The following is a 13049-nucleotide window of genomic DNA, read 5'->3' as shown; positions in this document are numbered from 1 at the left end:
ATTTTGTGTTTGTTATCCAACAACCCTCACCATTCTCTTTTCTCTTCCGAGAGTTTCCAATGGAATCTCCGGGCCAGACAATCTGCATACCGAACTGCCGCCGTGCGTTTCTTGTTTGTTTTTAGGCGATTTCAGTGAGCGTCGTTCGTTTTCGTTTGCGTGCTTTTTTTTGTCTCGGCTATTCTTTTTTAAACTAGCTTTCCTCCGTACCGGAACTCTATCTACTTCGTGCCTTCCGCAAAACTCTATTTGTTCTTCTGCCATTGCCTGTTTCGTCCCTTGCTTGTGGATGCCGCAAAAATCGTGCACATTGTTTTTCTTCATTAAAATTGTACCCCGCTCGTTGTTTTCTTTTTTTTTTCACCCGTCGCGGTGGCTCAGTGGCTAAGGCGTTGCGTTGCTGAGCACGAGGTCGGGGGTGCGATTCCCGGTCGCGCCGGCCGCTTTTCTGATGGAGGCGAAAAGCAAAAACGCCCGTGTGTACGAGATTTCGGCGCACGCTAAAAATCCCCAGGCGGTCAAAATTGATCATCAGCCCTCTACTACGGGGAGGCCTTCGACGCGTCAGCCCGTTAACCCCTACAATCAATCAATGCTTTTTTTTTCGGTACTCGGTGAACACGGGTCACCGTGCTTCGCCGCATTCTGCGAAGAGTTTGACCTTTTCATATTCCTGTTTTAGTACTTCTAAAAAGGTGAACATTTTCAATATTTAGCAAACCTGTCCCTACGGGACCCCTACAATCGACTTCGCAGAAGGCAACAAAAGCCCTTTTGCGTTTTATGAAGGACACAGGTTTAGCTGAGAGACTCTAGTGCCCACGAAGGGACTAAAGTGTGTGCGTGACCCCGCTCCTATCCCCCCTTTTTCGCCTACCATCTCTTTTATCCCCTGAACACCCCTTCCCCAGTGCCGAGTAGCAATTCGGGATCTAAGCCTGGATAACCTCTCGGCCTTTCCTTTCGCTTTTCTCCTCCTTCTCCTCACCGGCTGAATGCGGCAACATGTACGGGATCATATTGCCGCGAGCCATGCATTGGGTTTCTTTGTTTATGTTTTGTTTTCTCGCCCGGCTGCGGCGGGCTGTGTTATCTGTGTTATCTGTATGCCAAGTGAAGCCCGTGTTCCATTCTTTTTTTTATGCCGCACGTGTTATCTCCTTTGATAGGGAGAGTGCTTCCAACTAACGACACCAACCTAGAATAATCTTCTTTTATCTACAGTGTTCTGGATGTAATTAGACGGTTGGAGAAACACTCGCACCGAAAGATAAACGCCCGCAGAGCAGACGCCGCCGTACTCGATTCGCCGACAACAGTCTGCGCACGTTACTTGGTTGACTGCTGTTTCGCCGCCTGTGTATTCTTTGGTTTGTTAGGGGAGCACAAGGTCACTCCAATAAGCTTGCTTTTCCTTCAAGACAGCTTCTTCGTCTTTGGCTACGTGACAATATCGTGCCTGTCTGTTGACTGCATAGTTTGTTAGTAAGTATACTAGAGAGGAAATTTCACCTGGGAACCCATGTCGTAGTAGCGGGTTCTGGGAATAACCCTGCTTCTGGCTTGGGCTTGGCATGACAATCTGATTCTTAAGCGGTTTTGGGGATTTGCTTTCTTTACTATGCATTAGCACGTCTACGAGCTACGAGGTAGCCGAATTCCTTTCTGTTCTGTGGTAGGCGTGATCCGTAACAACTTCGTGTTCAGTGAAAGAGCAGGCAGTGCGTGATCGTATTTAACGTTGGACATGCCGACGTCGAAGGGAGGCATGACTGAGCGGGTGATAGGCCGCCGCGAATGTTGTAGCGGACGAAAAGAAGAGAAAGAAACCCAGCATACTTCGACAAAGTCAAGATACGACACATACGGGCGCCTGCACCCGTCCTATCTTGTCTTCGTCCACAACTGTTTAACGCCACTTTTTTTTTCTTCAAGTTTGAAGCAACTCGCTCAGCAACAAGTTTTGTTAAACTGTAGCTGACGTCGGGGCACTGGTTCACTACGAAGGCGACGTTTTCATAGGCACGCTCAAAAACATTTCGAAGCTTTTCAAACAAATTAATTCAAACAATGGTAACGTAATTAAATAAGAGTCTTTAATGAATTTCACCCAAATTTTAACACTGTTGTTAACCACCAGCTTGGTCTGCAGAATAGTAGGCACAACCGTTCCGCAAAAATGCGCTATACGTCCTTTTTTCTTAGCTTTAAAATAGCCTGTTTCACTTTCCCCTTAAATAATGACACACCATTGTTTGCATTTTTATGGCACTGTGTTCGAATATACGGCCACTAAAACGTTTCAGTCCAAGCCAATGACGAAACTAAGGCGACCGCATGGTATAATGGCGGCCCATGACGACACAGACGGCCTTGATATGAGCCGCATAGACGCTAGCGCAAGATTCCTCTCTAGTGTATATTGCAATAAACTCTATGGCTGACTGCGCCCTCATATGTTGCAATTAGGTAAAAGCGTTTTCCCTCCATCGGACGTACTCTCTCTCTCTCTCCCGTCTGCAATGGGCATTAAAGGTACAATAAAAGCTCGTTAATTCGTACTCTGTTCATTCGAACTTCCGGTTAACTCGAACTCACGCCCTGGTCCCGGCACAGCCCTGTATATTTCAATGGAGGGAAACTCCCGATGATTCGAACGCGTCGCTATCCAGAACGGTTAATTCGAACTATCATCCCCTGGTTTCCATCACTCCTCGTATAAGAAGTCGGTCCAGAGGGATTACAATGTGTCGCAAATTAAAAACAAACTAAATTCACTAGAGATGTAAAACAACGAAACAGAAAAAAAAAATACACCATCTTCCCGTAGGGGAACCCTGAGTAGTATGCAAATCAGCCACGGGGTCGATTCAAGTGCCCATTAGTTTTCAGTTCCTCGTTTCCGTTAGGTTGAGGTATGTAGCTACCGTTATATCTACAGTTTGGTTTCCATGGTAACTACCACACTTTTCACTTACTGGAACTACGAAGTGGGAAATTGCGTTGAGCCCATGGCTGTTTCGCATACTACTCAGGGTTTCCGTATGGGAAGATGGTGTAATTTTACTAGAGGCGACGGGGCTATGTCCCGCCCTTGTCGTTGTTGCGCCGTCCACACCCCCACTGCGCATGCTCGGCTTGCTGAGCGCCCGGTGGTGTCTTACCCTTTAATGGCTCCTGGAGCGACAGTGTTACCGGTGTCTTCCTGGGCCGGCCCGAGATGAGCCGAGCATGCGCAGTGGGGCTGTGGACGGCGCCACAACAAGGGAGGGACATAGCCCCGACCATGAGATGCTGGAGCGGCATTGTTGCCGGTGTCTTCCTGGGCCGGCGGATGGATGGACGACGGAGCCGAGAGCAAGAGATACTTTGCATCTAAAAGCAACAGCGTGGCACGTGCGCTAGGCCCCTGCAACAGCTTGTTTCGTTTCTACAGAGGGCGCCGCGCCAAGGAGCCAGTGTTCCGGCGCATTCCAAACTATTTCTGATACATTATTCATGACATCACCTGCCACAAACGTGTAGTAGCGCCTAATTCGCGATAACGAGTCCAGAGGTGGCTTCTTTGTGTTCTACCTGCGCAGTGTGGCGCGATTTTCATTCGTTCTATATCGCCCACCCGCTAATTCCAACTCTGCTTAATTCGAGCAATTTTATGGTCCCGTTCGAGTTCGAATTAACGACCTTTTACTGTAGTTAGTTACTGGTATCTAAAGAAGCCCCGTTTTCCGCCCAGTCGAGGAAAGCGCGGGTGATGCCGACGCATTAAGAGTTGCCCTCATTATTGGGGCGACTGATTTTCTTTTCCGGTAATTCATATTAGATGCGACTGCATCTCATTCACTCGCCTTGTCCCTCCATACGGCGTTGTTGTTATCCGTCCACACCCCTCCCCCATTCTCCTCGCCGCGCGAGCTGCGCTCTCCGCCGCTCACCCCCCTCTCCTCTCCGATAGCGAACACTCTCTCGCGAGGGGCATTGGATTGGATTCAATTGGATTGGCTTGGCTTGACTTGGCTTGGCTTGGATTGGATTGGATTGAATTAAAGTGGATTGTGTTGGATTGTGTTGCGTCATAGCCGCGCCACGTTGCGTCATAGCCGCGGTCGTTCCAGCACCGGCGTTCCGATTTCGGGCACGCGCATAGACTTGATCTTCGCTGCGAATTGCACGGTGGTCCCGTTACTTCATCATCCACTACCCGTACACTTCAGCGACCACAAGGCCGTCATCGTTAACGTTACGCCGCGTGTTAAATAAAGAATACATCATACGCGTTCCTCACACGTTTCACGCAATTAGAGAATCAACCCAACGGAAACACCAAGTGAACCCCCAAGATGCGTCGCATCTCCAGAGGGTTCCCCTCGCGGGAAGGTGGGGTAATTTTTTTTCAATCATGACCCACTCCAACCCCTAAGACCTTCCGCTCTGCCAGCACAGATGTAACGCATAAGCAAGATGCACACCTCCGACTTCCTTTTCTTGACGTAATGAAGTTCGCTTTCAATAACACGTACGTTTCGCGCTCATGTTTAAACCGGTGACCTGATTCGACGCCACCCTGTCTTAACGAAGCTCCCGTGACTAATCCCTCCATAACTACTGCCCAGCCGCGCTTAGCGCGGACCGCAGCGCATCACCGCCTGTTAACAAGTTGCATTAATAACTGGTCCCCTCCCCTCTTCGCCACTCCCCCGCAGTACACTTCCTTCTCGCAACTGTTCGCCTTCGAATGGCATTGCCCTGGGCTGTTCGGGGTCCCCATCACGTTCTGTCCGCGTCATCAGGCGCCCCAAGAGCATCGGTGACGCTGGGAATTAATCCCTCGGGACGCTCGACGGGGTTTTAATTAGTTCTCGTCGGGCGTATTACTTTGCAGGGAGATAAAACTTCCCTCTTCGCAGGTCTGCTCGCAAACACACGTGCGGAGAGCGACGCGTTTGCGCACGCGTTTTCCCTCTCCGTAAACCGGGCCGGCGAGGGTAAGGAATGCGCATTAAGACAGCAGAACCGGTTTTGGAGAGGGGGAAAATCGCGTGCGGAACCGCGTCGCTCTCCGCACGTGTGTTTTGTTCTTGTTTAATGAACCTGTCCGTATGGCACGTGCTTGGGGGACGCGAGTTTCAATCATCCGAATCGGTGAAAGGAGGGACGCGACATACTCGAGCTAGCCTACGTCTGCGCACGCGCGTACTCGAGCTTTTGTTGCAAGTTGTGGCAAGTTTTATGACCCGATACGATAATAATTCAAAAGGATCAAATGGCCAATCGTGCAAAAAGCAGGCGTCTGACATTGGCGCTTGGTGGAGAAAAATGGTTTGTTTGGAAGAGTGGCGCTTTCCCTGACGCCACCCTAGCTGCCACGTTGTGCGAGGAAGAATTGATTTGATTGATTGCGGGGTTTAACGCGCCGACGCAACGCAGGCGATGAGGCGCGCCGTAGTGGAGGGCTCCGGATTAATTTTGACCACCTGGGGATCTTTATCGTGCGCCGAAATCTCGTACACACGGGCGTTTTTGCTTTTCGCCTCCATCAGAAAAGCGGCCGCCGCGGCCGGGAATCGAACCCGCGACCTCGTACTCAGCAGCGCAACGCGTGCGAGGAAGAACCGGACGTCCATCTGAAATGGAGCCCTACGGCCACAAAGGAAAGGTGTCCGGGAAACGCGCTTGTCTGGGCAGTCTCTCTACCACCTGAGCTAACCAGGAAGCTATCTCTTCGTAGAGCGCGAACCAATTGATCAACAACTCCAACTAAGGGGCATGTGTTAATCGACCAGATTGAGGGGAAATCTTAAGGTGGGGTAGGGGTACGTTTCTGCGGAGGAAAGTTTGACATCCCCCTAGACTGGGCAGCTGCCGTGTTGCTGCATTCTGTGGGCGGTGGACGGCCGCGAACTTATCTGCCTCTCTTATCTCCGCAGCGCTGAGAACGCCGAGAGCGATATGCACCACAAAGGCGTTACGTGCAAGCCGTGCATGAAGAGGTCACGCTGCTGTGCATGCTCTGAGTAATACCCCGGGTGAGGGGCACTACTTCCTCATCACGTGAACCTCGGCAGCATCCCTTTACTTATGCCCGGTTCAGATCAGTTCTTCCTGGACGGAACAGGCAGGAGGGAGAGCAGACGGCAGGGTGGATGAGGTGCCTCGGATGTGCGGGTCTGGAGCGGACGCCACAAGACCTCTCTGTGCCGCGAATTATAGCGGTGGGAACGAGGGCAGAGGAGTCGTTTGAGACGCTAGTGTGATGTAATATCGTGAAAGGTGAGAAGTCGGTCGTGATAGCTGGCAGGGGGCCCCGGCGATTGTGGCCAGAGCTCGGTAGGTGGGGCCCTGGCCAGGCTGCCTCATTTTGCGCGGAGGCCATGGGTGTCCAGATAACAGTAACGGCATGCGTTGGCAGTGATGTTCCACTCCGGGAATTTTCCCCTTTTTCGGGGAATTCTCGGCTGTAATTTTGGCCAAAGAGGAAAAAGGGAATCGTTAATAGATTCAGGGAATTTTAGGAGTGGTGGAGCAAAAAGGAAAACTAATGGCAGCAAAGCAGACTTCGCATCATTTATTACTTTGTTTGGTTTAAGAAAGTTCCCTGAATACTTTGTTGGATTTATGTTCAAATATCCGCAGTCGTGTTCCCGAGAGCCACACGCATCAAGACCGCTTCCAATGCAGTTTATAAAACAGGGGGAGCATAAAGGAAAGAATCCTCCATGAGAAAGAGCTAGTAAATCGTGAAGCGGCATCGTCTGATGGGCTCCAGCCTGTTCGAACATATTTTTGGACAATATACAAAAAAAAAATTCACGCGTCTCCACGAAGTGAATCATGACGAGTGGGCGAAGCACTGGGAATCGTTCTTGCCGTAGATCACCGTGGCATTGCCCACTCGCGCATGTAAATGAGTGACAACGCGTGTGTACAGTATATACAATTCCAATCCAATCCGATGCAATTAAATTTAATCCATTTCAATCCAATCCAATCCAATCCAATCCAATGCTTCTCGCGCATGCGCAACACTGTGTACACGGACAAAGCGAGGTCCTAAGGTGCTTCGCCGCTAAAAAGTACTGCGGGTGCTCCTTAGTCCGCGTGCTGCCAACAAGAGATGGCAGTCCCGGCGCTGAGCTAAATTAACTAAGGTACCCACAATATCGTGTTCTCTTTTATATGGCCAGTTTAAGCTTATTGCTGTAGCTTGAAAAGTTAGCATGCTGTTTGGCGCTAAACGTGAAATGGAGTGCAAAAAGCTGCTGAGTGGCAGATGCAGTGGAATTTAGTTGACACTGAAAACTCTGACTCTCTGAATGGCGTGCGCGACCGGAAGGCTGCGTAAATTATTAGGCATATTGTGGCGCCGCCTAACGCCCAAAATCTGTCAGGAATCCACGTAAAGGTCTATCAGCTGCAAAAGCAGAACGCAGGAAAATTTGCAGGGAATTCTCGACGAACCTGCGGGGGAAAAAATTGCTGAAAATTGGGTATTTTTGAACCTAGCAATGGAAACTTTTCTGCCCAGTACGGTGCATCGCTGCTCGTTGGGGGTCGGTGGAGAGGAGGGCAAGGGCAGTAAAGGTGAAAGAAATGAGCGCTCAAATGGAAGAACGAGAAAGCGGCGTCTGGATGCGCAATATCCCACAAGACGCAGAGACGCACGCAACAGCGATGCTATACAGTTCCAATATTTGTCTGCCATCGTGGACGTAGCAACACATGCCCGGAATATTCAGACCGCAGCGCACGCCCACAGGCACTGCAACAACGAGCACGTGGGTGGCCATTGATCGAATATCCAAAGTTCAGCACCACCCGACAAGCGCCGCTCCTCAAGACGAAGGCGCATTGCGCAAATTTGAAAACGCGCCACTCGTCGCCCACACTGGTTTCGCTCCATTGCACAAACCTCGCTCAGTCCGTCTGGAGCGGAAAGAACGGCTTCGGCCCCTTATCGAGCTTTTCAACGTTCTTTATTATGACAGAAATTCCACCTTCAAGGTCACCCCGCACTACTCCTTTGCTGTGTTTGTTCTTCTCTTATCACCATCCCTTCTCCTATCATTTCTTCGTTTATACCTTACCATCCCTTGCTTATTTAGCCTCTTATTATCACTACGGAGTGTCGCAGAATCGCAGGCGGTGTTTTCTAAAGTGTTGGGAAAAAGGCGTCGGGAAGGGGCTGCAAATTTGTTGCAGCCCCTCATACTGTTGGGGAAACATAGCAGGCACAAATGGTACTCCTCGTGAAAGAAAGAAACAGTGCAGGTCGATACTTTCAACGCCACATAACTTCGAATCATCCTGCAAAGCACATTCGAAAGTATGTCAGCATTTAAAAAAAATCACGCATCTCCACAAAGTTAATCATGACGAGTGGGCGAAGCACTGGAGATCGTTTTAAAAATTACCCGTGAGAGTGAGAGTGCTTACTGCTGCTAAAACGATTTCCAATTCAATACAATTCAATTTAATCGAATCCAATCCATTTCATTCCAGTCCAATCCAATCCAATGCTCCTCGCGCATGCGCAGCATGTCTCTCTCTCTCTCTCTCTCTCTCTCTCTCTCTCTCTCTCTCTCTCTCTCTCTCTCTCTCTCTCTCTCTCTCTCTCTCTCTCTCTCTCTCTATCTCTCTCTCTCTCTCTCTCTAATCTTTTGTGAACCTTTTATTTTGTTCTTGTTAACCTTTTGTGAACCTTTTGTTCACAGATGTTTCGATTTACACGGTGCTGTGCCCTGAGCACGGACGCCGGACGCCGGTCATAAGGTGCTTCGCCGCTAAAAACAATAATGCCGTTATAAGCGCTCCAAACAGCCGCGATTCACTGCAGCACCCCACGTGACACTAGCGCATACTGCGCAAATGGCTGCCTCAAGAGCGGCAACTTCTGGCCCTTTTTTTATGTGAAAGGGCGCGTGTTCAAGAACGGCAACGTAATTATTGTTTTTTTTTTCTCTCTCTCTTTCTAACAACAAGCGCTAATTCGTCTGCGTATGAACTAGAAAAAGTTGGTCGGTACAGCGTTGCAAGCGCCATTAATCCCAGAGGACGCAGAAATTAGCGCGCTCGCAGTAAAGGAGGAACAAGGGGCAAAATAGCGGCCCCTTGTTCACGGTACACCTCGAATAGAGTGCCGTACCGCCTTTTGTTTCCAGCGCACCGTTACATTGCCGGCGCACTAAACAAAGGCCAGCTACACCGGTGATTTCTTTTAGTTTTTTTTTTGTTTTTTTTTTCTTCTCTCACGTTCAATTGCGTGCACTCATTTCGGCACTGCAGTCGTACTTCTTTCCCCATCATTGTTTTTTTTTTTCTCTCGCTGCGTATACACTACAAGGAAGCAACAGCGCCCCGTACTCGCTCCTCCCCCGAATCGGCGCGATTACGCACGCATTACACCGGCCTCGGTTCTGCTCTCTGGCTAATTAACGTCCGCTCCTCGATAATTCTTCCCAGCCCCGGCCTTGCCGCGCGTAAAATGTGGGCGGCCGTGATTAAGCGAGGGGGAAAATAAAACGATCGGGAAGAGGAGCTAAGCCTAATTGGATCGTCTGCGCTGCGCGTTCCTCCCCCCTTCCCCGCAGTGTGTACCTGTCTCAGGGCGGGTATTTCTTTCTGACGCGACGAAGCCGCTCAACGTCGAAGGTATAGCCATTGCGACGTAAATACGGCGTTAGCGGGAGAATTGTAAGCCTCGTGCACGCGTCGAAATGGCTGCGGAGAGCAATGATACCGAAGTGGGTTGTGGCAAGGGGAAGGGGAAGCTTGGAGGAAGAGAACAACCTCCCCGACCAGGAAGCGGAACTCGGGAGTCGGGAGGGCGGCGGATTTAATTAGCGAACTCCCCGGTGGAGTCTGATCGGCGAATTTCCCCAGCGGCGCCTTTACTGGTCAACCGCCACTGCGAACGGCGCCGGCAGCTGCGGACGATTCGGCCGGTGCTTCCATAAATTGCTCTCTCGCCGGTTGCAGCCCGCAGGGCTAAATCGAAGAGGCTCGCGGCGGCTTGCGCACTGCGATGATTAGCATTTGTTGACGGAAGATCACCGGCGGTTTCAAACTTGTGAAAAAGCGTGCTACGAGGTTGTAAAATTTAAGGTTGGGGGAGGAGATAGGATTTGGAGAAGGTTTGGTAGCGACGTTTGACCGCTTCCCCCGATTTCTTTTTTTTTCCTGCGCATGATGTAGCGTTTCAATTACCGCGAGCCTACATCGATTGGCGATACCTGTTCACACCACAGCGTCCCTAGCGCTCGAGGCAAAATGTGGCGGTCATGTTGGGTGCCAATATACTAAGCGGCGTCGCACGAATCAACAGTTGTAACATGGCTGGCGTTTCGTCGGTTTTCCATGTGGCGAAAACAAAAATAGACGCCCAGGGGCGGTATTCTTGTAACTGTCCCTTTTGAGTCCCTGTCACCATGACGTACTTCCGGTTAAGAAGTGGGCGTTGGCAGTAGGTTTGTTGCGCTTGCGTTACGTCACTTCCGGTTGTTTGCTTTTAACCAATCAGGGCTCGCCAAAAGGGACACTTTTGAAAGCGACTCAAAATGGACAAAACTCGAGAATAACGCCCCAGGTCTCTTTGAAAAAGTGAGCTGTATATTTCTAAATTAATCTAAGCTAACAGAAAAGAACAAGACCTGTCCCAATTAGGCTGGAATTCGGAGGCTCCCGCCTCCTCCAATAGCCCCTGTTCAGTTGCATAGCGCGAGATGTTTGTGTGTGCGGGCTTATTTATTTTATTTATTTATTTGACCATATTTCATTAATATATTAAAGCTATATTCAGCTGTCGCAGAATATTCAGCCAAGCAGGTGTTTGCCTCCTTGTGGGACTTCGCTCTCGCCACTGGCGTTCATCTGAGAATGTAAAGTTTTCCCGAATTGACACCACCCTCCCCATTCGCCCCCACATAGGCCGAGTCGCCATCCTTGTGTCAATAAAGTTTTATTTATTTATTTATTTATTTATTTATTTATTTATTTATTTATTTATTTATTTTGATTGGGTAGTCTGTCTGTCTGTTTGATTGTAGTCTGTCTGTCTGTCTTTCTTTCTTTCTTTCTTTCTTTCTTTCTTTCTTCCTGTGACTCGATTCAGCCACCCGGCCAAGTGAAACGTAGTCTGCGCAATAGCGGCAATGGTCTTATATACTCACAACCAAATCTAAACGCATAAATCCGGTTTAAATGTTCATACTTGTCAACATTGTTGAACAAGAACAAGACACTACGCCAATATAAGACTGAAAATTAATACACAAGGGATATTTACAGTGTTCCTTTATAAAAAAAATCACAGATGCTTGATTTTTGCTTAATGAAATACAAGAACCTCTGCAGAAAAAAAAATCGCACCGTCGCCTGCGGTCGCACTCGCCGCTATAGCTTCTGGCGGCATTTTATGAAATCAAGCTGCAGCAGTTACGAAAGGTTCCACTAGATAGGTGCCGCGTTCCGCTTGCACTTAAGCTAGGACAACGCAGTATTATAAACGTCAAAGTAGGGCGCCTCGATTCACGCTCGTCTCCGCCGTACGGCAGCACTGGCATCGAGGCATCCGGAATGGAGCAATAGAACGCGGCAAATTTAAACTGACTTGAGCAAAGCATTAACGTGCTTACGTTTGCGGGAGCGCGACGCAAGAGGAGCACATGAGAGGTCAGCGGGAAAGCGAAGGGAGTCATTTACTTGGCAAATGTCGACGAAAGACTATCGTCTTTCGTCGACATTTGCAACGGAAGGAGCAGATACACGGCCACTTATGAACTTGAGATTGGTCGGGTGGCGTCAGCAAAAAAAGAAATACAAAGAGAAAAGACGCACGGGGTGCCTCCTGGCGAGGAGGGAGAGAGTGAAAGCAGTGCGCTAGCCTCCTGGCCTAGCCTCCCAGCAAGGCTCAACTCTTCTCGTTCCAGCTTACAGCAGGCTTCAGGGATAGCCTCGCAGCCGGGCTCAACTCTACTCGGGGAACGCGCGACATAAAATGACGCAAGGAGAGAGATAACGGGGCTCAGCCGTGCTCTCAAAAAGAGGCTTTTTGTATTTCCTTTTCGCCTCTATCGTAAAAGCAGCCACAGCTGCCGGGGTAAAACCCGCGTCCTTGGGCTCAGCCGCACTATTCCTCAAGCATATATAACCACGCATAAACTTAGTCGAACCAAGAATAAGCACGGTGTAGACGCCAGCTTCGCTGCTTGCTCAGTCTTCGCGCCACTAGTGAGAAGCTACCCCAATTTTCGTAGCGTGCGCTACACTGGCCGAGGTTGAGCAGTTTCGCGTGGCTCCTGGAGAGCCGTGCTGCGCATGCGCAAGGAGCAGTGACGTCACACGGCGCACAGAACGTTGCTCGCTGCCCGGCGTCTCTCACACACCCCACGCGCCCAGCGTCTTCGCCGACCTCCGTTCCGCACGTGGCGGCCCGGTCCACTTGATAATCATGCGAGGGGTGGCCGGGTGTAGAACTGATGGCTCGTGCGTCGCAGCAACACTGACGTGCGCCTGTGGAACCAGCTTAGCTCTGGGGCGATTGGCGACGCTGCGCCGGAGCCCCTTGATAAATATACGTGTCACATAATCCGTATACCGTGCGTGTGTCATTGAAGCAGCAGTAAGCATGATAATCAGGCTAATCCTTGACAACCAGGAAAGCTAAAAATAACCAGCTGAACCTTAGCTCAGGCTACGTATATCCTGGCATAGCCGAGCTAAGCCACTGCTAATTTTTTTTATTTGAATATCACAAAAATCGAGACGTTATGTATTTTTAATTAAATTAACACTGCAAATATCACTTACGTATTGGTGTTTCGCCCCAAATATGCGTAATGTTTTCTCTTCGCTCACCAATGCTGGCAGGTATCAACATTGCGACCAGATTTAGTGGATACGTTTCGCTTGCACATTTCGGCGCACATTAAAGATTCACAGGTGGTCAAAACTACTCCGGAGCCCTCCGCTACGGCGCGCCTCATCGCCTGAGTAGCGTCGACGCTTTAAACCCCATAATCAATCCAGTTTTGCCTATACAGACTTCTCGTGTC

The 13049-nt window shown here is 49.8% G+C and overlaps 1 protein-coding gene across 5 annotated transcripts in view; it reads left to right on the top strand.

Annotated features, from left to right (window-relative positions):
• The window catches only part of LOC144162534 (uncharacterized), a 584817-nt gene that overhangs the window by 394966 nt on the left and 176802 nt on the right, over positions 1-13049 (top strand). The window lies entirely within an intron of this gene.

Source organism: Haemaphysalis longicornis, unplaced genomic scaffold (assembly GCF_048455015.1).
Source record: "Haemaphysalis longicornis isolate Haplotype H1 unplaced genomic scaffold, Haemaphysalis longicornis Haplotype H1 scaffold_12, whole genome shotgun sequence".
Taxonomy (NCBI): domain Eukaryota; kingdom Metazoa; phylum Arthropoda; class Arachnida; order Ixodida; family Ixodidae; genus Haemaphysalis; species Haemaphysalis longicornis.
This window is presented reverse-complemented; position numbering and strand designations above follow the sequence as displayed.